We start from the raw sequence: 27,051 nt of genomic DNA, 5'->3' as shown, positions 1-27,051 counted from the left end.
TTTATTTGTGATCATATTTATCGACGACATCTTGGTATATTCTAGTTCCAAGGCAGAACATGCGGATCATTTGTGTACCGTCCTCGGAGTCCTTCGAACTCGAGAGTTTTTTGCAAAGTTTTCCAAATGCGATTTTTGGTTGAACTCAGTGGCATTTCTGGGGCATATTGTGGCAGCCGATGGTATTCGAGTAGACAGTCAAAAGATTGAGGCCGTGAAGACTTGGCCAAGGCCCACGGCTCCTACGGAGGTTCGTAGCTTTCTGGGCTTAGCAGGTTACTACATGAGATTCGTCGAAGGTTTTTCTTCTATTTCTGCACCACTCACAAAGTTGACCCAGAAATCAGCAAAGTTTCAATGGACAGATGCTTGTGAGCATAGCTTCAAAGAGTTGAAAAGTAGATTGACTTCCGCCCCAGTCTTGACACTTCCAGAGGGATTCGAAGGATATGTTTTTTTATTGCGATGCTTCAGGTGTTGGGCTAGGATGTGTATTGATGCAACATGGTAAGGTGATTACTTATGCTACAACGCAATTATGGAAACATGAACAGAATTATCCAACCCATGATTTAGAATTGGCCGCAGTGGTTCATGCGTTAAAGATATGGAGACATTATTTATATGGTGTCTATGTGGATATTTATACAGACCATAAGAGTCTTCAGTATATCTTCAAGCAGAAAGAGCTGAGTTTACGGCAACGACGATGGTTGGAATTTCTAAAAGATTATGATGTTGATATCTTGTATCACCCCGGAAAGGCAAATGTTGTAGCTGATGCTCTTAGCCGCAGATCTATGGGAAGTTTGTGTGATGTACGACCCGAGAGGAGAGAAATGACTCGTGAGCTCTAGTAGTTAGCTAGCCTAGGAGTTCGAGTGGAGGACTCAGGTAGCAAGGGAACTACTATCCAGAATTCGGCAGTTTTGTCGCTAGTAGCAGAAGTGAAAGAGCGACAGTACGAAGAATCCATGCTAAGGCATTATAGAGATAAACTCCATCAGAAATAGGAGTCATCATTTGAGCTTTCAGGAGACGGAGTTCTCCGATGTCGAAGCAGATTATGTGTTCCCAATGTGGCAGGTCTACGCCACCAGATATTGAGAGAAGCTCATTGTTCCCGTTACTCTGTTCACCCCGGTGCGACGAAGATGTATCATGATCTTAAGTCTGTATATTGGTGGAATGGGATAAAGAAATATATAACGAAATTCGTAGCTCAATGTCCCAATTGTCAACAAGTGAAAATCAAGCACCAAAAGCCGGGTGGATTGTTGCAAGCTATAAAAATCCCAACTTAGAAGTGGGAAGTGATTAACATGGACTTCATTACAGACTTACCCCATTCTCGCCGTAAGTATGACTCCATGTGGTGATTGTGGATAGACTCACCAAGTCAGCTCATTTCTTACCAGTCAGAATGACGCATGTGGCAAAAGATTATGCAAAGCTTTATCTTAAAGAGATAGTAAGACTCCATGGTGTTCCAATATCTATTATCTCAGACAGAGAAACTCAGTTTACAGCCAATTTTTGGAAGTCTTTCTAAGAGGGTTTAGGGACCCAAGTGAGCCTTAGCACGGTATTTCACCCGCAGACCGATGGACAAGTTGAGCGCACCATTCAGACTCTTGAAGATATGTTACGAGCATGTATGATAGATTTCAGAGGTAATTGGGATGATCATTTTCCACTCATTGAATTTGCTTACAATAACAGTTATCATTCTAGCATTCAGATGGCACCGTACAAAGCTTTGTATAGGCGAAAGTGTAGATCCCCGATTGGGTGGTTCGAAACAGGAGAGGCTAGATTGATAGGGCCAGACTTGGTCCAGCAAGCCATAGAGAAAGTCAAGCTCATACAGCGTCGGTTGTTAGCAGCCCAAAGTCGTCAAAAGTCCTATGCGGATAATCGTCGAAGAGACTTAGAGTTCCAAGGGAAAGATTGGGTATTCTTGAAAGTGTCACCGATGAAGGGTGTAATGAGATTTGGCAAAAAGGGGAAACTTAGTCTCCGATACATTGGTCCTTATGAGATTGTGCACAAAGTGGGCAAAGTGGCCAATGAGTTAGATCTACCCCCGGATTTGGAATCAGTCCATCCAGTTTTTCATGTTTCGATGCTTCGAAAATGTGTTGGAGATCCTACTACGATCGTGCCAATAAGCGATGTGCAAGTGACAGAAAAGTTGACTTATAAAGAAGTGCCCATTGCCATACTAGATAGGCAAGTACGGAGGCTCAGAAACAAAGAGGTGGCCTCAGTTAAGGTTCTATGGAGGAGCAGTAAACGAGAAAAAATGACATGGGAAGCGGAAGAGAGTATGCGATCCAGATACCCGCATTTATTCCAACCCCGAAAAGAGATTCAAGATGAAACGCTAACGGCATAAGGTATGTATACTTACTTTTCATGCTTTTGGTCGTGTGTGGCCCTAGATATGTTGATATTGTGATGTAGCCCTGTGAGGCGATGATATTATGTGTTGATGTGACAGGATGGTAGTGACATATTATAGGGGAGACTCTGGCAAAATTTTAATAGAATCCCCGAAGACCTTAACATTCGAGGACGAATGTTCTTAAGGGGGGGGGGGGGAGAGAATGTTACACCTCGGAAATTTCTCCGTGAGCGTACAATGAATAGACCAATGAAGAGTATGAGTGTATGGTGTTTTACTACGAAGGGGATGACTACTTATGAGTTTTGAAAATGCGAAAGTTGCAGATTTGCACTTCGACCCAGTTGGTCGTAAAATAGAATACGGCCCGTAAAGTGGTTTACGGACCGTAAACTGCTATCGTCTTTCAACATTCCAAAACTTCAACTTTCTGCCAAATGTCTAAATGGTTAAATACGACTCAGAATACGGACCGTAAATCGAAATACGGCCCGTAAACTGTGACCGTAAACCACAATGACCTCATGCAAACCTTGCTGGTTCTGTTATGCTTGAATATGGTCGTGAAAGACGGACCGTAAACCAGAATACAGCCTGTAAACTGGGTTTACGGCCACTGTGCACTTTCGACGACTGTTCACTTCAGATAAGATTTTGGGTTATTAAAAAGGGGACCAAGTTTATTATTTCATTTCATTTCACTTCTACATGACACCCCTTCTCTCTAAAACATCTCTCTACATAAATTCCACAAGAATTCAAGGATATTTGGTGATCAACAACATAAACTAAGTGAATCAAGTATAAGAAAACCCATTAAGGATCATACAAGTCAAGAAATCTCATTGGAGATAAACTAGGGTTTTGCTCAAGTGGAGTATTATCAACCAAGGCTTGTTCCTACGACATCTAAGGTAAGATTTATGATATTTATATGTTGTTTAAGGTATTTAACAGTTGAAATACTTAGATTGTAGAGAGGTATGGCAAAATGGGTAATGAATGTGGAATAGTGCCATTTTGAGAAATAGTTTGAATTGAGTTATAAGTCTTGATGTATTGTGATGTAAATAGTAAAGATGCTTATGAGCTATTATGTATATGTGTCTATGTATGACTAGTATGGAACCCCGAGCTTATGAGGCCGGGCAAGATATGTAAATAAGTATGTATATGATTACGTAATGCGCGCACACCTCTGCAGATAGTACGGATAATACTGATGCCTTGGTAGGGCCAGGTAGATGTAACCCTGACGCCTTGGTAGGGCCAAGTAGATGTAACCCTGACGCCTTGGTAGGTCCACGTAGATGTAACCCTGAAGCCTTGGTAGGGCCAGGTAGATGTAACCCTAAAGCCTTGGTAGGGCCAGGTATGAGTAACCTTGAGCCTTGGTTGGCCAAGTATGTATGAAACACCGATCCTGCATGGTCGGGTATGCTATATAAATTCTATGTATATGATATGATTATGTATATGATATGGTTATGAGTATGAATACGAATATGATACGATAAGAATGTGAATAAAGGTATGTATACGAATATGAGTACAAATACGAAACGGAAAGATCCTATGCACGGCGAGTAAGTGCCTATGACGATGATAATACTATCTCCCATCTTGTGCTATTTCTCATGTTTCTTATTATGCTTCTTTATTGATATTGATCATGCTTTACATACTCAGTACATTCTTCGTACTGACGTCCTTTTGTTTGAGGACGCTGCGTCATGCCCGCAGGTGCACAAGGAGACAGGCTCGATCCATAGCGGTATTCTCAGAGACTACCTAGCAGAGCTTCATTTCATTCGGAGCCATAGCTTTTGGGTACTTATTCTTTTGTGTATATAGTTATGGGCATAGAAGGGTCCTGTCCCGCTTATGTGATATGTTATACTCTTCTTAGAGGCTCGTAGACATGTGAATATGGTTAGATGTGTCCGTCCTTGTCGGCCTATATTTTGTATATTATTTTGATAGACTTGATGGCTCATGTACATTGGCGTGGTATAGATGCCAACCATGATATGAAAGCATTGTCGTCCAATGGAACTAGCATGAATGGTGATTAGAAATGTATGTTTAATTATGTGGATCACCTAAATGTAACTGAAGTGTAAGCCAAGGGGTGCCCGGGGTGGGCTAGCACCGGGCGCTCGTCGCGGCCCTCTAGACGGGTCGTGACAGTTATAGCTGGAAAGGAGTACGTTTGGGGGTACGTGGGGCGTAATTCTAGGGAATGGATGGGAGGAGTTGTTAGGATTTATGTTTGAGTGTGAAAAGGCAGGTGAAGGATATGTGTTTGGGGGTGTTGATTTGAAACGGTTATACGAATATAACCCAGCCGCCTTGTCATTAATTAAAAAAAATTAAAACAAAGACCTACCGTCAACTCATTTTACGGACCGCAGAAAGTTCTACGGACCTTTCTACGGTTCATGTACTTACCTGGGATAGTGAACTGGCAACCTTGAAACTTTTACGCTTCTTTTGACGGACCACATAAATTTTTACGGTCGTCAAATATTGGCGTAAACGCGTCACAGTGAGCAGATTTTTCTTGTATCATTAAACGTCCCATTATGTGGTCCGTCAAAATTTTGACAGTACGTCTAATGTACCGTCTAACAGTAACAGTGAGTACTATTTGCTGACTTAATTTTGCGCTTCCTTTTACGGACCGTATAAATTTGACAGACCATAAAATCTGGCACAAAATATCTATCGGCATTTTTGCACTTTTTCCTCCAACTTGTTCATATCCTGCACCACAACAAACATTACCCTATATGCTGCAAACGAAAATAAAGAAAACAAATAAACATTACACTTGGGTTGCCTCCCAAAAAGCGCTTGATTTAACGTCATGGCACGACAATGGTACCCCTTCATTCCTTATCACCAAACACAAAGTCAGCGTTCGTTCCAAGGTGTTTCAACCGATATCGGTCAATAATTTTATCTTCCGAAACCATCCCGTGATAGTGCTTCAACCTCTGCCCATTCACCTTGAATGTCCGAGTTCCATCTCCGGACATCAACTTAATCGCTCCATGGGGTGAAACACCTACCACCTCAAACGGACCAGACCACCTTGATTTTAGCTTACCAGGTAGCAACTTTAACTGAGAGTTAAACAGCAAGACAGGATCACCCTTGTAGAACTCTCGCTTCATGATTTTCTTGTCATAGTATTGCTTCATCCTTTCTTTATATAGTGCTGCACTCTCATATGCCTGGTACCGAAACTCATCCATCTTATTTAGTTGAAACAACCTGAGCTTGGTCGCTTCTTCCTAATCCATATTCAATTTCATCAAAGCCCACATGGCCTTGTGCTCAAGTTCAACCGGCAAGTGACAAGCTTTTCTGAACACAAGCTTGAAGGGTGAAGTTCCAATCGGAGTCTTAAAAGCAGTTTGGTATGCCCAAGAGCATCATCGAGCTTGCGGGCCCAATCAGTTCTCTTCACATTCACTGTTTTTTCTAGAATACTCTTGATCTCCCTATTGGATACTTCAACTTGCCCACTTGTCTGAGGATGATAAGGTGTTTCCACCCTATGTTTTACCCCATATTTCTCCATCAATCCCGCGAAAGCTCTATTACAAAAGTGGGATCCATCATTGCTGATTATAGCCCTCGGAGTACCAAAGCGAGTAAATATGTTCTTCTTGAGGAACCCCATGACACTCTTGGCCTCGTTATTAGGTAAAGCCACAACCTCTACCCATTTTGACACATAATCCACAGCAACAAAGATGTATTTCATGACACCTGAACTCACAAAGGTTCCCATAAAGTCAATCACCCATACATCGAACACTTCTACCTCCATAACAAAATTCATAGGCATCTCTTGCCTTCTGCCTATGTTCCCTTGCCTCTGACATTGATCGCAAGACCGCATCAATAGATTAGAATCATGAAAGATGGTCGGCCAGTAACCGCACTTAAGTACCTTAGCCGCCGTCCGGTTTCCGCTATGATGACCCCCAACAGGAGAGTCATGGTACGCCTTTAGAATCGCCATCACTTCACTTTCAAGAACACAATGCTAAATGATGTTGTCAACGCATGTTCGGAACAAATAAGGCTCATCCCAATAGTATTGGCGAGCATCCCGCAAGAATTTCTTGTTTTGGTAGGCTTTGATATCTTCTGGAGCTATGCTTGTTACCAAATAATTGGCAATGTCAGCATACCACGGTGCTACCTCCATTGACACAGCCAACACCCTCTCATCCGGAAAAGCATCATCTATGTCAAGCTCATCAGAAGGTCTCCCAGCCTCTTGAAGCCGAGATAGATGGTCAGCAACTTGATTCTCGGTGCCCTTGCGATCCTTCACCTCAATATCGAACTCTTGCAGCAATGGTACCCATCGAATAAGTCGCGACTTTGCTTCCTTCTTTGCCATAAGGTATCTTAGTGCTACATGATCAGTGTATACTAGGACTTTGGACCCCAACAAATAGGCCTGAAACTTCTCAAAAGCAAACACAATGGCAAGCAGCTCTTGCTCCGTCACTGTGTAATTCATCTGGGCAGCATTCAGTGTTCTGCTTGAATAATAGATCGGGTGCATAATTTTATTGTGCCTCTGCCCAAGCACAACACCTTTTGCGAAACCACTAGCATCACACATTAATTCAAAGGGTAAGGACCAGTCAGGCAAAACAATAATTAGAGCAGTAGTGAGACACTCTTTTAACTCCTCAAACGCCTTCCGGCACTTATCACCAAACACAAACTTAGGCTTTTTTTCAAGAAGCTTGCACATCGAGTTAGTAATCTTGGAGAAATCTTTGATAAAGCGCCTGTAGAAACCAGCATGTCCCAAGAAACTTCGGACACCTTTGACTGAGATAGGTGGTGGAAGTTTTGCAATCACATCAATTTTCGCTTGATCGACCTCGATTCCCTTTTCAGAGCTTTTTTGACTGAGGACGATCCCTTCCTTCACCATAAAATGGCACTTCTCCCAATTTAGCACGAGATTTGTCTCCTCACATCTTGTTAGCACTTGACCCAGATGGCCAAGACAATCTTCAAACGAGTCACCCACAATAGAGAAGTCATCCATGAACACCTCTAAGAAGTCCTCTACCATGTAAAAGAAGATTGACATCATGCACCTCTGGAAAGTGGCTGGTGCATTACACAAACCAAAAGGCATCTGGCTAAATGCAAACGTCCCATAAGGATAAGTAAAATTAGTCTTCTCTTGATCTTCTAAAGCAATGTTGATCTGATTGTAGCCCGAATAACCATCAAGGAAACAATAGTAGGAACGCCCCACTATCCTGTCAAGAATTTGATCAATAAAAGGTATAGGGAAATGGTCCTTGCATGTGGCTGAGTTGAGCTTGCGATAGTCCATGCATACTCTCCATCCGGTGATAGTTCTAGTTGGGATCGACTCATTCTTTGCATTTGGCATAACAGTGATGCCACCCTTCTTAGCAACACATTGGACTGGGCTCACCCATTTACTATCAGCAATTGGGTAAACTACTCCCACATCTAACCATTTGATGATATCTTTCTTGATAACCTCTTGCATGTTCTCGTTTAGTCGCCTCTGATGCTCTACACTTGGTTTGCTATCCTCCTCCAACTGGATTTTGTGCTCACAGATCCCATATGGAATACCTCGATGTCTTCTATGGTCCAACCAATAGCACGCTTATACTCCCGCAACACCTCCAAAAGCTGTATAATCTGCTCCTCAGTCAGTAGGACTAAAACAACCATCGGTAATGTATTGCCCGGACCAAGGAACTCATACTTCAGATGTAATGGGAGTTGCTTAAGCTCCAACTTAGGTGGCTCAATAATCGAAGGCTTTGCTGGAAGAGTTATTCTATTTTCCAGATCAAGATTTAGCTTCTTTGGGTGGTAAGAATATGAACCCATCCCAACAAGTGAATTAACTGTCTCCACATAACCTTTTATGTCCTCAGCATCAAAGTTCACAAGAATACCAGCTAGAGCTTCCCCCAAACTTTCTTCTTCCATTTTGAACTCTACTGCTTCATCAACAACATCAAATGAATCAATTACCAAAATACTCTCGTAAGCACTTGGTAACTTCATCCCCTTGCTAGCCTGAAAAGTAACTTCTTCATCGTTGACTCGGAACTTAATTTCATTTTTCTCCGAATCCATCAGAGCTCTCCCTGTAGCAAGGAAAGGTCTCCCCAGAATAATAGGAATGTCTCGATCAATAGCACAGTCAAGAATCACAAAATCAGCGGGCAACATAAATTCACCAAACTCGCACAAGTACATCATAACCCACCCTAACGGGTATTTTGATGGACCTATCAACTATTTGTAACCTCATAGTAGTCGACCTTGGCATCCCCAAACTTGATTGTTTGTATATAGCAAGGGGCATCAAATTAATACTTGCCCCATTATCACACAAAGCACGAGCAGAATCATGATGCCCAACAGAACAAGGAATGGTGAATGCCCCAGGATCACCCTTCTTCTAAACAGTAGTAGTTGAGATAATGGAACTCACAGTGTGAGTCAAACTCACAGTTTCATGTTGAACCGATTTCTTCTTGGTTAGCAGTTCCTTCAAATATTTAGCAAAATCAGGCATCTCTTTGATAGCTTCCAAGAAGGGAAAATTTAGAGATAACTGCTTCAACTGATCATGACACTTCTCGAACTTAGCATTTTCCTTCTTCTCTACCAACCTCTGGGGAAAGGGAGGTTTCGACCTGAAAACTTGAGTCAAAGGGCGGAGAGCCCCTTTGACAGTCTGCTTGCTCATGTTATCAGCATCCTTCACTATCTCTTGAATATCAGCAACCTTCTTGTCAGCAGGATTCTCATCAACAATAATAGGTGCGTCAGACTGCACTCATCCTCTTCATCTATTGTCTCAAGATCAACCACCTTCTTATCAGCCCCTTGGAGTATTTTACCACTCCTGGTAATAATGGCAAACACAATCTACACCGCCTCCCCCATTCTTCTGATTCGGAATAGTGTCACTCGGAAGTCCTGATTTTTATAAGGGTGTTGCTCTCTAGAAATATCCCTCATCTGTGACTCGAGCTTCTGAATGGCCACTGTATGGGAGCCCACTGTCTCTGTCAGCATAGATAAAGTCCTCTCAGACTTAGACTGATTTGCCAAAATCTTCTCAAGCATTTATTCAACCTCCGAATTACCTTGCTCTATTGACTGCCCTTTCAGTGGTATATAAGGATTGGAACTCTTGTTCCCAAAATTGTTATGTTATTGTAGCTCCCTTGGTTCGCACTGCCATAATTATTGTTGTAGTTCCCTGAATTGTTATAAGTGCCTTGACCTTGCTGAGGTCTCCATTGATTCTTATTCTGGTAACCACCTTGGTAATTCTGTCTTTGGTAACCCCCTTGAAAGTTATTCACATAATTAGCATCTTCAACCTGCATAGGGGGCCCATCATGGAACGGGCCATCTTGAGTATGGTACATCCCTTTTGGCAAAACTGTATCATCCTCACAAACATTTACCTTCTTAATCTTGGATTCATCAAACTTCTTAGTTAGCAAGGAAATATTTGTTGCAAGTTCTGCCAATGTTTGCTGGGTATCTTGATTCTACTTTACTATATTTTGGATCATAGCACTACCATACGGTACCACATCAGCATTGTTTGAGTGTCAAGCCTGATTATGGGTCGTCAGCTTGTTAAGTATGTTGGTCACTCATCGATAAGATTTGTTCATGAAAGAACCATCAGCTGCATTATTAGCAACAGACTGCGTCACTGGATCTAATCCTCGGTAGAACTTCTCCATTAATATGTGATCCAGAAAACCATGATTTGGACTCTTCTGCAAATACTCCATGAATCTCTCCCAGGCTTCATATAGTTGTTCCCCCGGTCACTGCTTAAATTCATAGATCTTGTCACGAATTTCAGCCTTCTTGCTAAGGGGGTACCATTTTATGAGAAAAGTAGTCACCATCTCTGCCCATGAAGTAATTGAATTTCGGGGCAGCTTCTCAAACCATGTTCTTGCTTCTCAAACCAAAATTTGATACGCTCAAATTACACCTATTAATGGTATAACGCGGACGTTGTCAAATATAGTAACCCAACAAGGTTGGGGCCGAATCCCATAAGCAATATGGTATGAAAAGGTTACTAAAGTCGTAGAATGCTAAATTTAGGTCTAATGTCTTAATCTGATGATTTTGGTAAAAGTTGGTTTTTTTTATGACTAATCGCTAACTACTTGCTTTGGTGGTAATTTATGGTAAAAGAAACTAAGGTTGTGTCCCATTTAGATGAGGTGTATGATCATGGGTATTGATCTTGATATACTTCTAATGGATTGGTATATGAATGCACTTAACCTCTATGTCAATCTCTACTATTTTCCAATAAATAAAGATTATTTATTTCTATGATTTTCCCAAATATAAGAAAGTGATATGAAGAACGGTTAATTATGCCAAGTAGATTCGTCTTATTCCTAAGTGAATCTATTAAACAAAGTTTAAAGCATTGAGTTCTTGTTATTTATTCTTACCAACCCTAATTATTTTTCCAAATAAATCAAGGTTTATGACTTTAATCAATCTTTGCAACCATTAATTATGAATGAAGAATGAAGAATAAATAAACCCTAACAATCCATTATGCATATATCAATCCCAAATCCAATCACAAAACACCCATCAATGGGTTCACAACCCCAGTAAGGAAATTTAGCTACTCATAGAAAAAGAAGAACAATTGACAATAATTGAAATCATAATGCTTACGAATTGATTGCTTGATATTGAGAGGAAAGTAATTGTAATTGTTTGTAATCCAAAAGTCTTCCAAAACTATGAGTATTTAGTGCTATGAAGAAATAAAACTAAAAACTGGTGTAATGTCGTATATGAAACCTATAACTGGTATTTATAAGACCCTAAATCGTGAGAAGTGAAAAGGCGCAATTGCCCGTCGGGTCCAATCTACGATCCATTCTACGGTCTGCAAAACAATTATGCGGACCGTCAAATTCCTTCCTTTCATCCGTCAAAGAGTCTCCAGCATTTTTCACGATAATTTTGATGGACCGTCAAATATTATGCGGTCCGTATAATTGTTCCGCAGGAATGTCTCTTCGAACACTGCTCACTGTGACCATTATACGGGCAATTTGACGGTCCGCATAAAGTTTTGCGGCCCGTCTAGTTTCTCTGTCAAACTGCCTCTTTAGTGATTTTGTTATTTTCTCCCCTTCTTCAACTTTTTCCATCAAAACACTTAATACCTGAAATCCAATAAAAAAACACGTAAAATCACGTAGACTTGCTTAAAAACAAGTAAAACTTATAGCCGAAAAGTATCAATTTTGGCGTAAAATCACGCCACATCAATATTATAGATGGTTCGTGGAAGGATTTTCTTCTCTTTCAGCCTCATTGACCAAGCTGACTCATAAATCAGCTATGTTCCAGTGGACGGATGCATGTGAGCGGAGTTTTAAGACATCAAAGGACAAGTTGACCTCAGCACCCGTCTTGACTCTTACAGAGTAAACGTACGGCTATGTGATATATTATGTTGCTTCAGGTATCGGGTTGGGTTGTGTTGTAATGCAACACGGTAAGGTTGTTGCTTATGCCTCCAGACAGCTGAAGAAGCATGAGAAGAATTATCCAACACATGATCTTGAGTTAGCTGCGGTGATCCATGCCTTGAAAATGTGGAGGCACTACTTATACGATGTTCATATTGATATTTATACTGATCATAAGAGCCTCCAGTATATCTTTAAGCAGAAGGACTTAAACTTACGTCAAAGGCGATGGCTAGAGTTGTTAAAAGATTATGATGTTGATATTCTGTACCATCCTGGAAAAGCTAATGTAGTAGCCGATGCTCTTAGTTGTAAATCCATGGGTAGCCTGTCATATGTGCAGCCAGAGAAAAGGGACATATTCCTTGAAGTTCGTCGATTAGATAGCCTTAGAGTTCGACTGTTAGATTCGAGTAATGCAGGAGTTACAGTTCAAGACACAGTGGTGTCATCTTTGGTAGTTGAGATAAAGGAATGCCAGTACGAAGATCCTCTTTTAGTTCATTATCGGAATAACGTTCCTCAGAAAGAAAAGACACCTTTCGTGATCATAGGAGATGGAGTTCTCAGGTATCGAAGTAGATTGTGCGTTCTTAAGGTTGCAGGCCTCCATCAGCAGGTTATGGGGGAAGCCCACTCTTCTCGCTATTATATTCATCCGGGTACAATAAAAATGTACCATGATCTCAAGGAAGTTCATTGGTGGGATGGTATAAAAAGAGATATAGTAGAATTTGTCGCTTAGTGTCCGAATTGTTAGTAAGTTAAGATAGAGCATCAGAAGCCTGGAGGTTTGTTACAGGCTATGGAGATTCTGACATGGAAATGGGAGGTGATTAATATGGATTTTATTACAGGTTTTCCCCATACCCAGTGGAAGTATGATTTAATATGGGCCATAGTTGATAGGCTTACAAAGTCAGCCACCTTCTTACTTATCAAAAATACTTGTTCAGCTGAGGATTATGCAAAGCTCTATCTTAGAGAGATTGTACGACTTCATGGTGTCCCTGCAGCCATTATTTCATATAGTGGAGTGCAATTTACAGCTAACTTCTGGAAATCTTCCCAGAATGGATTAGGGGCTCAGGTGAGTCTTAGTACCGTATTTCATTCGCAGACAGATGGACAAGCAGAGCGTACTATACAGACACTTGAAGACATGCTGAGAGCTTATGTGATCGACTTCTGAGGTAGCTAGGATGGTCATTTGCCTCTTATTGAGTTTTCATATAATAACAGTTACCATTCCAGTATCCAGATGGCTCCTTTTGAGGCTTTATATGGGCGAAGATGTAGATCACCTATAGGATGGTTTGAGGTTGGAGAGAATCGATTAATAGGCCCAGATTTAATACATCAAGCAGTTAAAAAAGTGAAAGTGATCCAAGAAAGGTCACTAGCAGCGTAGAGTCAACAGAAATCCTATGCAGATAATCGGCGACGCAAGTTAGAGTTTGAGGTAGGTGACTAGGTGTTCCTAAAAATTTCACCTGTGAAGGGAGTGATGAGATTTGGCAGGAAGGATAAGTTAAGCCCTTGATACATTGGGACACATAGAATTAGTCGTACAGTGAGTAAGGTAGCATATGATCTAGAGCTACCTTCTGATCTGGAGTCTATACATCCAGTGTTCCATGTGGACATGCTCCGCAAATGTATAGGATAACCCTCAAGATTCATACCAGTAGATGATATTCAGGTGACGGAGCAATTATCATATGAGGAAATCCCTGTGGCTATATTTGATAGGCAAGTTCATCGGCTACGAACCAAGGATGTGGTTTCTGTTAAGGTACTCTGGAAAAATAATAATGTCGAGGAGATAACATGGGAGGCGGAAAAGGAGATGAAGACTAAGTACCCGCACTTGTTTCCATTGTCTCAGGAGGCCCAGTTGGAGACATCGTCATCCCAGGTATTGGATTTATTTATAGCTATTGTGTTTAGTCGTGTGAGGCCATATTGTTGTATATTTTAGCATGTGGCCCTATGTAGCATTATTTTGGGTTGCTGTGCAAGATAGTAGTGGCATAGTTACAGGGGAAACTCTGGCAAAATATTCGTAGAATTCTTGAGAGTTTTAACATTCGACGACGAATGTTTCTAAGGGGTGGAGGATGTTACACCTTGTAGTTTGGACGTTGAGGTTCATTAGGTGGTAGTTGTTTTAATTGCTATATGGAGTGATATGGGCCTATCTTATGGTTATGAGGGCTTAAGACCATGTATGAGAGGTATCAAAAGGATTGGAGGTCGATCGGGTGAAAAAGGAAAATTTGGGCGAACTGGCAAAAATTGCTCTACGTGTTTGCGATAGAGCCTCACGTTCGCATTGGCCATGGAAATCCCAGACCATCGCATTCACGAGAGGCCCTCGCGTTCGTGAAGGCCAAGTATTAAGTCGGTTCCACTGAATTTAACCCCCCATATAAAGGATAAAACCCTTTTTTTCACCAAATTATTTCCCAAAATCTCATAAAGTAGATAATGGTGTGAGGATATTATAAAATTGAGTGGTTTTCAAGTGGTAGAGTATTAGTTTAGGTTCGGATAGTGCACAGTTGTGATTGTAGTATCATTTTTTGATGGATTTTGGCTTTGACTCTCAGAAAACATTGAAGATATTGTTGTTTTAGTAAGAATAAGGCATGAATCTCTCCCTATTGATATTGCTTTAGGTTTATTTACGGAGATAGAGCAACTAAATGGTCGTATAATGAAGTAGTTGGTTGAAAAATCAGATAAACACCATATGGGATGTTTTATAGAGTATTTTAGTATTAATGATGATGTTGTGATGTTAGTATTTTTGTTGTTGTTGTTGGTTGCTGGTATTGTGATTTCGGCCTAGGGGTATAATCAGGGGACATGCTGCCCAAATTTCGGTAGATTCTTACTAGATTTCATTTGAAGGCTTTAGACAACCATATAAAGATAAGCGTAACAATGGTATGAATATTCTTGAATGTAGATTTGTGAGCTTAGAAGGATAAGAGTAAGTAGTTAAGAAGAACAAAAAGGTATATTAAGGCTGTCCCTTCTTTCATTTTGGCTTGATCCTATGATATGAATGAGCAAGCGAGTAAACGAGCTTCCATATTACTCTACTCTTAGAAGTACTAGGAATACTTTAGTCGTTGATGATCTTGTACCCCTGTTATTATGTTCCTTTTATTCATGGGTCTTGAGATTTCATGTACTAGTAATGCTAGCGCAGCAGTTGTCCACCAGAGTTAATGTGACATCATATTATTCCGAGGAGTTTTATTATTTCATCTTACATATGCATTGCATTTATTATACATATGCATATTGACCCGTGACCAAAAGGCGTAATACGCGTATATTATATGTATATGGGACATGGGGAAAGGGATAGGCGTTACATACGTATTATCACCTGATCAGTTGGTGCACCTTGATGATGATATATGGATCAGGCCATACGTTCCTCGGCACTATTATATATGTATCGGGCGTACATTCCTCGGCACTATTATATATGGATCGGGCCGTACGTTCCTCGACACTATTATATATGGATCGGGTCGTACGTCCCTCGACATTATTATATAGTACATGGATCGGGCTGAACGTTACTCAGCACTATGACCTATATATGTACATGAGCAAGATTATCATTGAGAGATTGCATGTTATGCCCCACAGAGGCATTGTCAGTATACAGATTTATGCAAATGTTTTTAGATACTCAGTCATACAGATGCATCTAGACAGTCAGTCGATTTATGAGATCAGATTTAGTTCATGATTCTTATGTTTATGTTACTTCTATGCCTTACATACTCAGTACATTATCCGTACTGACTCTCTTATTGCTCGGGGGGGGGGGGGGGGGGGGGCTGCGTTCATGCCCGCAGGTTCTGGTAGACAGAGAGACCATCTAGCTCGGTAGGACTTCCCCTCAGCTGTAGTCGGTACACTCCACTCCATCCGGAGCTGCGATCTATTTTGGGATGTATATGCATATATGGGTATGATGGGAGCCCTGTCCTGTCCTTTCTATGGCTTGTACTCCATTAGAGGTCTGTAGACAGTTGTACATTGTTGGGATGTTATGTAGCCTTGACGACTCTTATTTTGTTATACAGTATATGTAGCGGCCTAATCGGCTTGCATCGTTCTTTTCATCTTGTATATATATTTACAGATTATGCATAGTTTATGACGACATCCTTTCATGAGTCAGTATAAGTTCGGTTTGAGCTACGTAGGGGCCCTTGTTATTTAATATTATTCATATATGAGTATAGGGGTGTTTGGTCACTAGAGATTAGGCACTCGTCACTACTCATCGATTTGGGCAGGGACACTTACGGTGGATTTTACTCCAGTACAGTGGACCTTGCTGATCCCTCTAGCTCATCAACTCCTTTGAAAAGACCCAGCTCCTAGAGCATGCTATGTGTGTGGTGACCTCGGTCATTTTATAAGGGATTTCCCTAGGTCAGGGCAGAGTGGATCCCAACAGGGTCCCAAGTTTCAGACTTCGAGGGCCCCAGTACCTTCTAAAGGAAAAGGTGGCTCCTCAGTTAGAGGTGGTGCTCAATTAGGCGGCGGTGGCTCTCATCAGACCAGAGGTGGACACAGCTAGGTAGAGGTGGTCCGCACGCTTCTAGAGGTGGCCGTGGTGGCGGTCTTTGCTATTCGTTCCCTAGTAGGCCCGAGGCAGAGGCTTCTGATGCTGTGATTTCAGGTAATATTTTATTCAACATCGACCTGCTTCGATACTGTTTGATCCAGGGTCTACTTATTCTTATACGTTTGTCTATCATGCTGTTGGTTGTGATTTGTGTTGTGATCGCATAGGTGTGCCTATCCGTGTATCTACTCCGATCGGAGATTCTGTGATTGTGGATTTAGTCTATTGGTCTTGTTTAGTTACTTTCATGGGGTACGATATGCGGTTAGACTTGATGATATTGAATATAGTAGACATTGATATTATCTTGGGTATGACTTAGTTATCTCCCTACCATGCAATCTTAGACTGTCATGCCAAGACTGTTACTTTAGCTATGCCTGGTATTCCTCGATTAGAGTGGAGGGGTACTCCGAGTCCTGCTTCGAAGAAGATCGTTTCCTATGTCCGTGCGAAGAAATTAGTGGCCAAGGAGTGTTGGGCTAATTTAGCCCATGTTTGCATACCAGTGTGGATTCTCCACCCCTTGAGTCTGTGCCTATTGTGAGTGAGTTTATTTAGGTTTTCCCTTCAGATTTACCTAGTATGTTACCTGACCACAATATTGATTTCTATACTGATTTGGAGTCGGGTGCACGTCCTATCTCCATTCCTTCTTATAGCATGGCGGCCGCTGAGATGAGAGAGCTAAAGGAGCAGTTGAAAGATCTATTGGTAATGGATTTATTAGACTGAGTGTTTCTTCTTGGGATGCTCCTGTTTTATTTGTGAAGAAGAAAGGCGGTACTATAAGGATGTGCATTGATAATCGTCAGTTGAACAAGGTCACCATTCGTAATAAGTATCCCATTCTCCATATTGATAAGTTGTTCGACCAGCTTCAGGGGGCTTTGATATGCTCGAAGATTGATTTGAGGTCAGGCTCCTACCAGCTAATAATTCAGGCCGAGGATGTTCCGAAGACTGCTTTTAGGACTCGTTATGGTCATTATGAGTTCTTTGTGATATCATTTGGGCTTACGAATGCACCCGCTACTTTTATGACCATGATGAATGACATTTTCAAGCCATTTCTTGACTCCTTGGTGATTGTGTTCATTGATGATATCTTGGTTTATTCCAAGAGTAGAAAGGAGGATGAGCGCCATTTCAGGAATGTTCTTGGGTTGTTGAGGGAGAAGATGTTTTATGCAATGTTTTTGAAGTATGAGTTCTAGCTTGAGTCCATGGCATTCTTGGACCACATTGTATATAAGGATGTGATCATGGTTGACCCCAAAAAGATTGAGGCTGTTAAAGATCGGGCGAGGCCCACTACTGTGATCGAGATCCGTAGCTTGGTAGGGTTAGTCATTTATTAGCATCGATGTGTGAACGGTTTCAATTCTATTGCATCTTCGTTGACCAGATTAACTCAGAAGGATGTTCCCTTCCAGTGATCCGAGGATTGTGAGAAGAGCTTTCAAAAGATCAAGGCCCTTTTTGACTTCAGCCCCAATTCTAGCATTGCCCGTGCAGGATAAGGATTTCTTAGTCTATTGTGATACATCTCGTTTGGGTTTAGGTGCAGTCTTAATGCCGGAGGGTAGTTTCATAGCATATGTTTTCCATCACTTAAAGATCCACGAGAGGAACGACCCTCCCCATGATTTGGAGTTGCTTGTTGTAGTCTTCACTTTGAAGATCTGGAGGCATTACTTGTACGGTATTCATTGTGAGGTTTTCTTCGACCACCGTAGCCTTCAGCACGTGTTTACTCAGGGAAATCTTAATTTCAGGCAGTGCCGATGGATGGAGCTCCGAAAGGACTATGACATCTTTTCTTCATCATCTAGGGAAGGCCAATGTTATTGCTGATGCCTTGAGTCACAGGGCCGTAAGTATAGGGATTTTAGTACGTTTGGTAGTTTCTGAGTGCCCGTTGGCCAGGGAGGTTCAGACTCTGGCTAACAGTTTCGTTCATCTTGATATTTCAGTTCCAGGCAGAGTCTTTGCTTTTGTTGAGGCGAGATCGTGCCTATTAAAGTAGATCAGGACTCATCTGTTTAAGAATGCACAGTTGTGTATGATTTAAGATAAGGTTCTGAGGGGTGAGGCCAAGGAGGCTATTCTTTATAGTGAGGGGATTTTGAGGATCAAGGGACGCGTGTGCATTCCTTGTGTTGGTGCTTTGATTTATTTGATCTTGACTGAGGTCAATAGATCAAGGTACTCCATTCATCCAGGTGCCACGAAGATATATCAAGATTTGAGGCAGCACTAGTGATGGGGGAGGATGAAGAGAGATATTGCTGATTTGGCGTCTAAGTGTGGGAATTGTCAGCAAGTGGAGTATAAGCACCAGAGATCTGGTTGTGTTCTCCAGAGGATGCCCATTCCCGAGTGGAAGTGGGAGAGGATTGCCATGGATTTCGTTGTGGGTCTTCTGAAAACCCTGGGCAAGTTTGATTCTGTGTGGGTGATTGTTGATCGGTGGACTAAGTCCACTCATTTCATTCCAGTTCAGGTTACTTATACTGCGGAGAAGTTAGCTAGATATTATATTCAAGATATTGTGCAATTGCATAGGGTCCCTATCTCCATTGTATCGAATCGAGGTCCTCAGTTTACTTCCAATTTCTGGAGAGCTTTTCAGGCAGATTTGGTTACTTAGTTAGACCTCAGTACAACTTTTCATCGCCAGATTAATGGTCAGTTCGAAAGGACTGTTCAAGTGCTCGAGGATATGTTAAGAGCACGTGTCATTGATTTTGGTGGTCAATGGGACCAGTTCTAGCCCTTAGCGAAGTTTGCCTGCAACACTAGCTACTATGTGAGTATTAATATAGCGTCGTTCAAGGCCTTGTATGGCAGAAGGTGTCGTTCTCCTGTTGGGTAATTTGATGCTTTTGAGGTTCGCCCTTAGGGTAATAATTTGTTGAGAGAGTCAGTTGATAAGGTGAAGATTATTCTGGAAAAGCTTCTAGTAGCCCAAAGTCGACAGAAGATGTATGCGGACTGAAAGATTCGGGATTTAGAGTTTTGGGTGGGCGAGCAGGTGCTTCTAAATATCTCACCCATGAAGGGTGTCATGGGATTTGGGAAGAAGGGCCAGTTGAGTCCGAGGTATCTTGGCCCATTTGAGATCCTTTGTAGAGTCAGAAATGTTGCTTCTAAGTTGGCCTTACCACCAGGCCTATCCGGTGTTCATCTGATCTTTCATGTTATATCCCATATTTTGTACATTGGGACATTTCGAGCTAACCGCGATAAGTTAAGGACAAGGCTATTTTCCGGTTTGGTTTTAATGCACAAGTTGCTTGTAAGTATTATTGGTATGGAATATTAAGGAAAATTTGGGGTTAAAAGTGAATTATGGAAAACTTATATTCATGAAGCAAAAAGGGCCAAGTGGCCATCCAAGGTGGTGTGGGCCATGGCCCACATGGAAGCTTAATATATATATATATATAAAGGATGACCAATTAGTCATATTTATCATCTTTCACCTTAGAAGCTTGGAGAGACTTGGAGAAAAAAAAAAAAAAGGCCATTCGGTCATGGCAAGCCAAAATTGACCCCTTGAAAAATTGATCAAAAAATTATTTTCTTCTAGCAATCCAACTAATTGGAAGGTCCTCTTTAACGTGGAGTAGTTGTTGGGGCAAGTAAACCATTCATTCTTGCAAGGAGCAACCTTAGCCAACTAAGAAGATAAGTTGAAAAGGTAAGGTTTAATCTTCTTTTCATATGTTATGGATGGTTTGTATATGTTGTAGAGTGTAGAAGTGGATGAAATTCGCGAAAATATGTGTGTTAGGTTGTAGCCGTGTGGGTGGTTGTTTTGTGTAGAAGTGATGAACTAATTTTACTTAGTATTTTTTTGGTTGTTGTTGTTGTTGATTCTATGATAAAAATGAAAATTTAATGGCTCAAGTTGAAGTGGTAACCGTGTGGGCTGTTTTAGAAGCCAATGCGATTCTAATGTGGTTTCTTGAATTCATGAGGATAATGTCGTTAACGTGAGAATTGTTGGTGTAGTTCATGAATTTGAAAGAAGGAAATGTGTTGTTATTGTTCTTGTTGAGTTTGGAAGGTTTCGGGTGAAGTGGTATGTTGTTTGGGTTGTTTTGAATATTGTGTGAATTGTTTGAAGTGTTCTTGAATCATGTTAGAATGATTTCGGATTAACACTTGAATGTGAGATCATTGGTGTTAGCTTGACTGTACATGGTCGATTTGAATGTAAATGGGATGTTGTCGAATTATGTAGAAAAGAGTTACTAACGTTAGAATGCGTTTTGAATTGATTGTTGATGTTGTTGGCATGATTGTTGGGATTGTTGTTGATGATTTGGCAGAGTTGAATTCTCGGGGTTGGTTGTAATGACAGGGGAAATGCTGCCGAAATTTCTGTAAATGAAGTGTTAGTTTAGGACTGGATTTTCAAGTGTCTATAGCTAATGTTGGATATCTACTAATATTGTTGTAGATCTTGCAAAAGTTGGGACTTAAGTTGGATTAGCATAGGAAGCGGGCAAGGTATGTAAGGCTTACCCTTTCTTTCTTTAGGAATGATCCTTGTGAAACAAAAAGACAATGTATATGTATGATTTCAAAGAAACTCCTATTCTTAGAGCCACTAGGATGGCTAATGTTCTTGGCTTCCGAAAACTGTTTTGCTATGTCTTGATACGTGTGTATGGTTCCAAAAGTTCTATTTTGATTTGATCCATAGTGATATTCGAAAGGTATTTGGTATGACTATTGCTTTGATTTTCCAAAGATAGCTTCTGAAACGTTCAGAGAGGTTTCTGTAAGGGACAACGTCCATAACTTTCTCATACTAACTCGGATTGAGTCGAAACGTGTTTATGATCCGCAAGTGTTGATTTGTGTACTTACCTATCGAGTCTTAAAAATTGTTTTATATGCATATAGTTTCTCACTACTCTGCTCGTGCATGCCTCAATATGTCCTTCACTGCGTCCCGGGCCAGGGCATGTTCTCGTGCGTACTCCACTGCATTGTTCACCGCGTCCCTCACTAGAGGGTCGGGGCACGTTATATATATATATATATATATATATATATATATGTATGTATGATATGATGACATGATGATATGATGACGGGGTGGCGGCCAGGATGGCATATGATGACTCTATTCACCGCGTCCCTCACTAGAGGGCCGGGGCACGGTACATGCATATATGATACATGATATTGACATGCATGATTTTATTCACCGCATCCCTCACTAGAGGGTCGGGGCACGTTATATGTACATATGATATATGATGATGACATGCATGATTTTTATTTCAAAAGGCAAGTGTATTGATGTTTTTTTTACAGTCATATTTGCTTCTGGTAAACCTCCGTCTTAGTTATGATCCTCTTTACTGTATTTCATTCCTTACATACTCAGTACATATTCCGTACTAACCCTCTTTTCTTCGGGAGCTGCGTTTCATGCCCGCAGGTACAGACGCTCACGTGGGTGACCCGCCAGCTTAGGACATCTATCCTGCTACTTTGGAGTGCTCCCTTGTTCCGGAGCCCATACTTTTGGTACAGATCCTTCTATTGTATATATATATATATATGACTGTTTCAGGGTACGGCGGGGCCCTGTCCTGCCTTATGATGTTGTTGTTACTCTAAGAGGCCTGTAGACATGTATGCGGGTCATGGGTCGTACTTATTCGGTATGTTAGTATGGTTCACGTTTGGCACTTCTCTACACTACGAAAACCTAACCGGTTTGTGTGCGATATTATAAGTAACGATTTTAATGATATATTGTCCTGTGTGTATGCAAATCCTTAGTATGCTAAACGCCAGTAGACTTTGGGTCAGTAAATACGTACGAGTGTCCATCTCGGGCACTAGTCACGGCCTACGGGGTTGGGTCGTGACATTTCATGTGTCCATGTTGAAGAAATACCATTCTGATGGTTCTTACATTGTCCATTGGGATTCAGTGTTGCTTGATAAGAATCTGACCTATGAGGAGGGCCGATAGCGATCTTGGATAGGCAGGTTTGGAAGTCTAGTTCCAAGGAGATTGCTTCTGTGACGGTTCAATGGAAGCATCGTCCTGTCGAGGAGGCTACTTGGGAGACCAAGTATGATATGCGAGAAAGATATCTCCAGTTGTTCATTGATTCAGGTACTTTTTCCCCGTTCCATTTCCTTGTCACTCGAGGACGAGCGATTATTCAATTGGTATCTGATGTAACAACCTATTTGGTTGTTACAATACTTTTTACCTTGTGAACCTTTTTCGAGCTTCATTAGAGTATTTCAAACTTGCGGGGATGGGTAGTGCAATTTCTAAGGTCATCGGGGTGAATATTAGATGGGTCTTTGTGATAATAAGCCTTTTTGGCAAAAATGTTTGACCCAAAGTTGAATTTTGGGTAAATGGACCTTTTTGGAAATTTGTCAATTCCGAGAGGTTTGGATAGTCATTTGTGATTTGTCGATATGTTCAGTTCGCTTCCCAATGCATTAGAATTCATTTTGGGACTTGGATTGGAAAGTTGGTTTTGAAGTATTGCGGGTTGAATTGGTCAACGAGGCCCGTGTTGGGAAATCTGAAGCCACGGATAAGTTCGTAGCACATTTTTATGTGTGTTCTCATGTTTGTGTTGTATCTATGGGGCCTCGGGTGATAGTCGGATTACAGGATGACACTTGTGGAATTAGTAACTTCCTAGTGTCTGTACCTCGCCATGCCGACACAAGGATTACGGCAGCGGTATCGCCACGGTGATGGCCATGCCGCTATAGAGACTCAGCGAGATTATGAGTGACCGCTGGGGCGGTCATGTCATCGCAGCAGAGGTTTTGCCGTAGCAGACTGCAGACCGCTGCAACGGCCAACGAGAATTTAAATGACTTAAATCCTTTTTCAAACCCTATCACTCCTCATCCGTTACTGTCATGACCCATTTTAGCCTAGGCCATGCAGGCACCTACTATTCCCACCTCGGTAAGCGAACCCGTAACTCAACGTTCACAATCAATAAATATAATAAAATAGCGGAAGAAGTAAATGACGTAAGTCTCACAATATAATATAATATAGATAAGTGCGGAAGTAAATGAATCCACCTCAGTATCTGGTCTGGTCATACAAGAGCATCTATTTCCGAATACGAAGGCCTGAATAATAATACCTAAATGTCTCAAATCATGTCTTGGAAGAAAAGACATAAGCAATAGAAGAGTCTTCGAGGTCAGCGGACGTCATGCTCACCCTAGAAAACTCAAGTAGAAGCTGAGGAGTCGATCGGCCACGAGTTAAAGAAATAGATCCGACCTGATACTCCGCATTCATAAAAGAATGCAGCAAGTGCAGGTCAGTACAAATAACAATACTGGTAGGCATTATAGGCCGACTAAGCATAGTTAACACAATTCAGAAAATAACGCAGATAAACAAGTAAACCAATCAAGCATGTAACAATATAATCGTAACCGAGTATCCATCAACACCTATGTAAGTATCTAACCCTAATAAAATAAGTTTGAGTAAATCTAATCCCGGAACAATCAACACAATATAATCAACACCACGATCGTCACAACATCTCACTTAAGATATAATGCAATGCAATGCAGTAATGGTATGAATGTGATGCCATGCCATGCTATGCAAATAAGATGTACACATGTACTCCAGACGGAAATATCGACGTCTCGGCAGCACAACCCAGTGTGACTCGCGAAGTCTGAGTGCCACCCGTCCCGGATCTTTGCTAAACAGACAGACAGAACCCTGGCTAATTGCTCACAGAGGGAGTCTCACCGGCACCCATGCACTACAATCGATCTGGAATAACATCAGAATCAACCATGCAATAACGATGCCCGAATATAATCATCGGACATCAGCATCCTCACAATCACTCAAAAGAGTTGTCAAATATCAGTTTCATAAATCAACGATTCCGGAATTGAACCTCGAACATCGGCCTCCACACAATCACTCAGTTAAAAGTGTTTATCAAGTATCAGTTTCGTATAAACAACAATTCCGAAATGGATCTTCGGACAACAGCCTTTTTCACAATCACTCAAGTAAAAGAATTTATCAAATATCAATTTCGCACAAACAACGATACTAGATAATCACCGGATATTGGCCATGCATGATAATATGAGAGAATGCGTGCAAAGAATATGTCAATCATCAACAAGAAAGCTCAATATCACAAGTACCTCAACGGGGTACGCCAGTAATGTATCACATCACAATACCAACAATGGGTATACCAACATATATCAATAACTCAAGTACCAACGGTGGGTACGCCAATAATGTATCATAGTACAAAATACCAACAACGGGCATGTCAATCCTATCCAAAACAGGGCAACAAGCGACATCGCTATCTACCAACTACACATGGCATCAAGCCAGCACAATTAAGCAATCTAACGCATATAACGGGGTCGCTAGTCCCGACACACATCAGGGCCCAACCTAAGGCAATATTCATCCCAACTTCACACCCGAAGGTTCAAATGCTGTCTCCGACATCATAATCTAAATATGTGATTCACTATACTAAGCCTCAGCAAAGGTAAACCATAACCTACCTGGACTGCCGAACTGCAACACCAACAAGTCACTCTATCGCCTTGCCCTTTCTCTGAAGCTCAGAACCAAAGTAGTCTAAGCATAATCAAATTCTAAGTTAAAATCATGAATAATGATACTGATATTGCTATAATATCAATTAGGTCCATTTAAACACTAGAAATTAGGGGAACGGGCCCACAAGGGCGAAATGGGAAATTCACGGGTAAAATACAAAATTGAATCCTAGGTAATCATAACCCCATCATTAATTGTTGATTTAGCTCACATTTATCCCCAAATCATATTCTAGTAAAAATCCCCAAATTGAGTATGAACCGTAATTCTCCAAATCCAAAATTTGATTATAAAAGTTAAAGATATATGATTACTAAGCTTAGATTCATCACATCTTAACATTAACATCATCAATTTATCAAGTATACTCTTAGAGAAGAATCTCCAAAAAACCTCCTTCAAATTCCATTTCTAAGGGATTGAAAAGGGAAGAGAAAAGTCTAAGATGATTGAGATTAAAGAGAAGTAAAGGATTAGACAAGGTTTTACCTTCAAGATTTCCTTCAATTTGTCTCAAAAAATAGCCTTCCCAAGCCCCAATATCGAGATATGAAATAATGAGGGTCTAAGACCTATTTAAGACTTATTAAATGCACAGTCATTGCCGGTCATTGCTGTAGCAGTCACTGGACCGCCCCAACGGCGCCGCCCCAGCGGCCTCATGACCGCTTCAACGGTCATGTCAAAATGGCTAGCACCACTTCAGCGGCAGGGCTACCGCCCCCGCGGTGCCGCTGCTGCGGTGATGGGGCCGCCAAAGCGGGCATTAGACACCAGCATGATACCTTGTTTGCCGAGTCAACTACCGATGCCTTAATTCCCATTTCCCATCCAATGTCCCGAAATGCATCTGAATGCATTGGGAACTGAATCAAACGCACACACAATTCCTAAGCGACTATTCGGACCTTTCAGAATTGACGAAATTCTGAAATAGGATCATTTTCCTAAAAGTCAACTTCAGGTCAACCACATTCACTTTTTAAGCCCATATTTTCACAAAAGTTACCTGAATCCTTTCTAGATACCTCGGGAAGGGTGACAACGATCCTCTCGGGTCAAAAGAAAGCTAATCAATGCTCATGAGTGGGTGAAAGTGCCAAAGAACTTTAACGACCAAACGGCTCGTTACATCAGATACTAATTGAATCGTTGCTCGTCCCGGAGCAAGTAAAGAAGGAAAGTAGGGAAATACCTAAATCAGCGAATAACTGGGGATATCGGCTATGCATATTGGACTCTGTCTCCCAAGTAGCCTCTTCCATAGGGCAGTGCTTCCATTGCACCTTCACAGAAACAATCTCCCTCGACTTTAATTTCAAACCTGCCTATCTAGGATTGCGATAGGCTCCTCCTCATAAGTCGAATTCTCATCACGATACATAGAATCCCAACATATAATGTAGGTACCATCGGCATGGTATTTCTTCAGCATCGAGAGATGAAAGACTGGATGGACTCCCGCCAAGCCTAGCGGCAATGCTAACTCATAAGCTACATCGCCTATACAATCCACAATCTCAAACAGGCCAATGTATCTAGGGCTCAACTTGCCCCTCTTACCAAAATTCATAACACCTTCCATGGGAATAACCTTCAATAGAACCTGATCACCAATAGCAAACTTCATATCCCAAACCTTCCGGTCCGCATAAATCTTCTGCCGGCTCTGAGCCGCCCCAAGTCTGGCCTGAATAACTCTCACTCTCTCAAGCGAATCCCTCAATAGATCCAT

At 41.4% G+C, this 27,051-nt stretch overlaps 1 non-coding gene across 1 annotated transcript; it reads left to right on the top strand.

Annotated features, from left to right (window-relative positions):
* Window positions 1-10,234: 10,234 nt before the first annotated feature.
* Window positions 10,235-10,340, top strand: LOC132643010 (small nucleolar RNA R71). Its single transcript, XR_009583471.1, has one exon. It is a non-coding gene; the product is annotated as a small nucleolar RNA R71 (small nucleolar RNA).
* The last annotated feature ends 16,711 nt before the right edge of the window (window positions 10,341-27,051 follow it).

This window comes from Lycium barbarum, chromosome 5 (assembly GCF_019175385.1).
Source record: "Lycium barbarum isolate Lr01 chromosome 5, ASM1917538v2, whole genome shotgun sequence".
Lineage (NCBI taxonomy): Eukaryota > Viridiplantae > Streptophyta > Magnoliopsida > Solanales > Solanaceae > Lycium > Lycium barbarum.
Note: the sequence above shows the minus strand (reverse complement) of the source record. Positions and strands in the feature narration are given on the sequence as shown.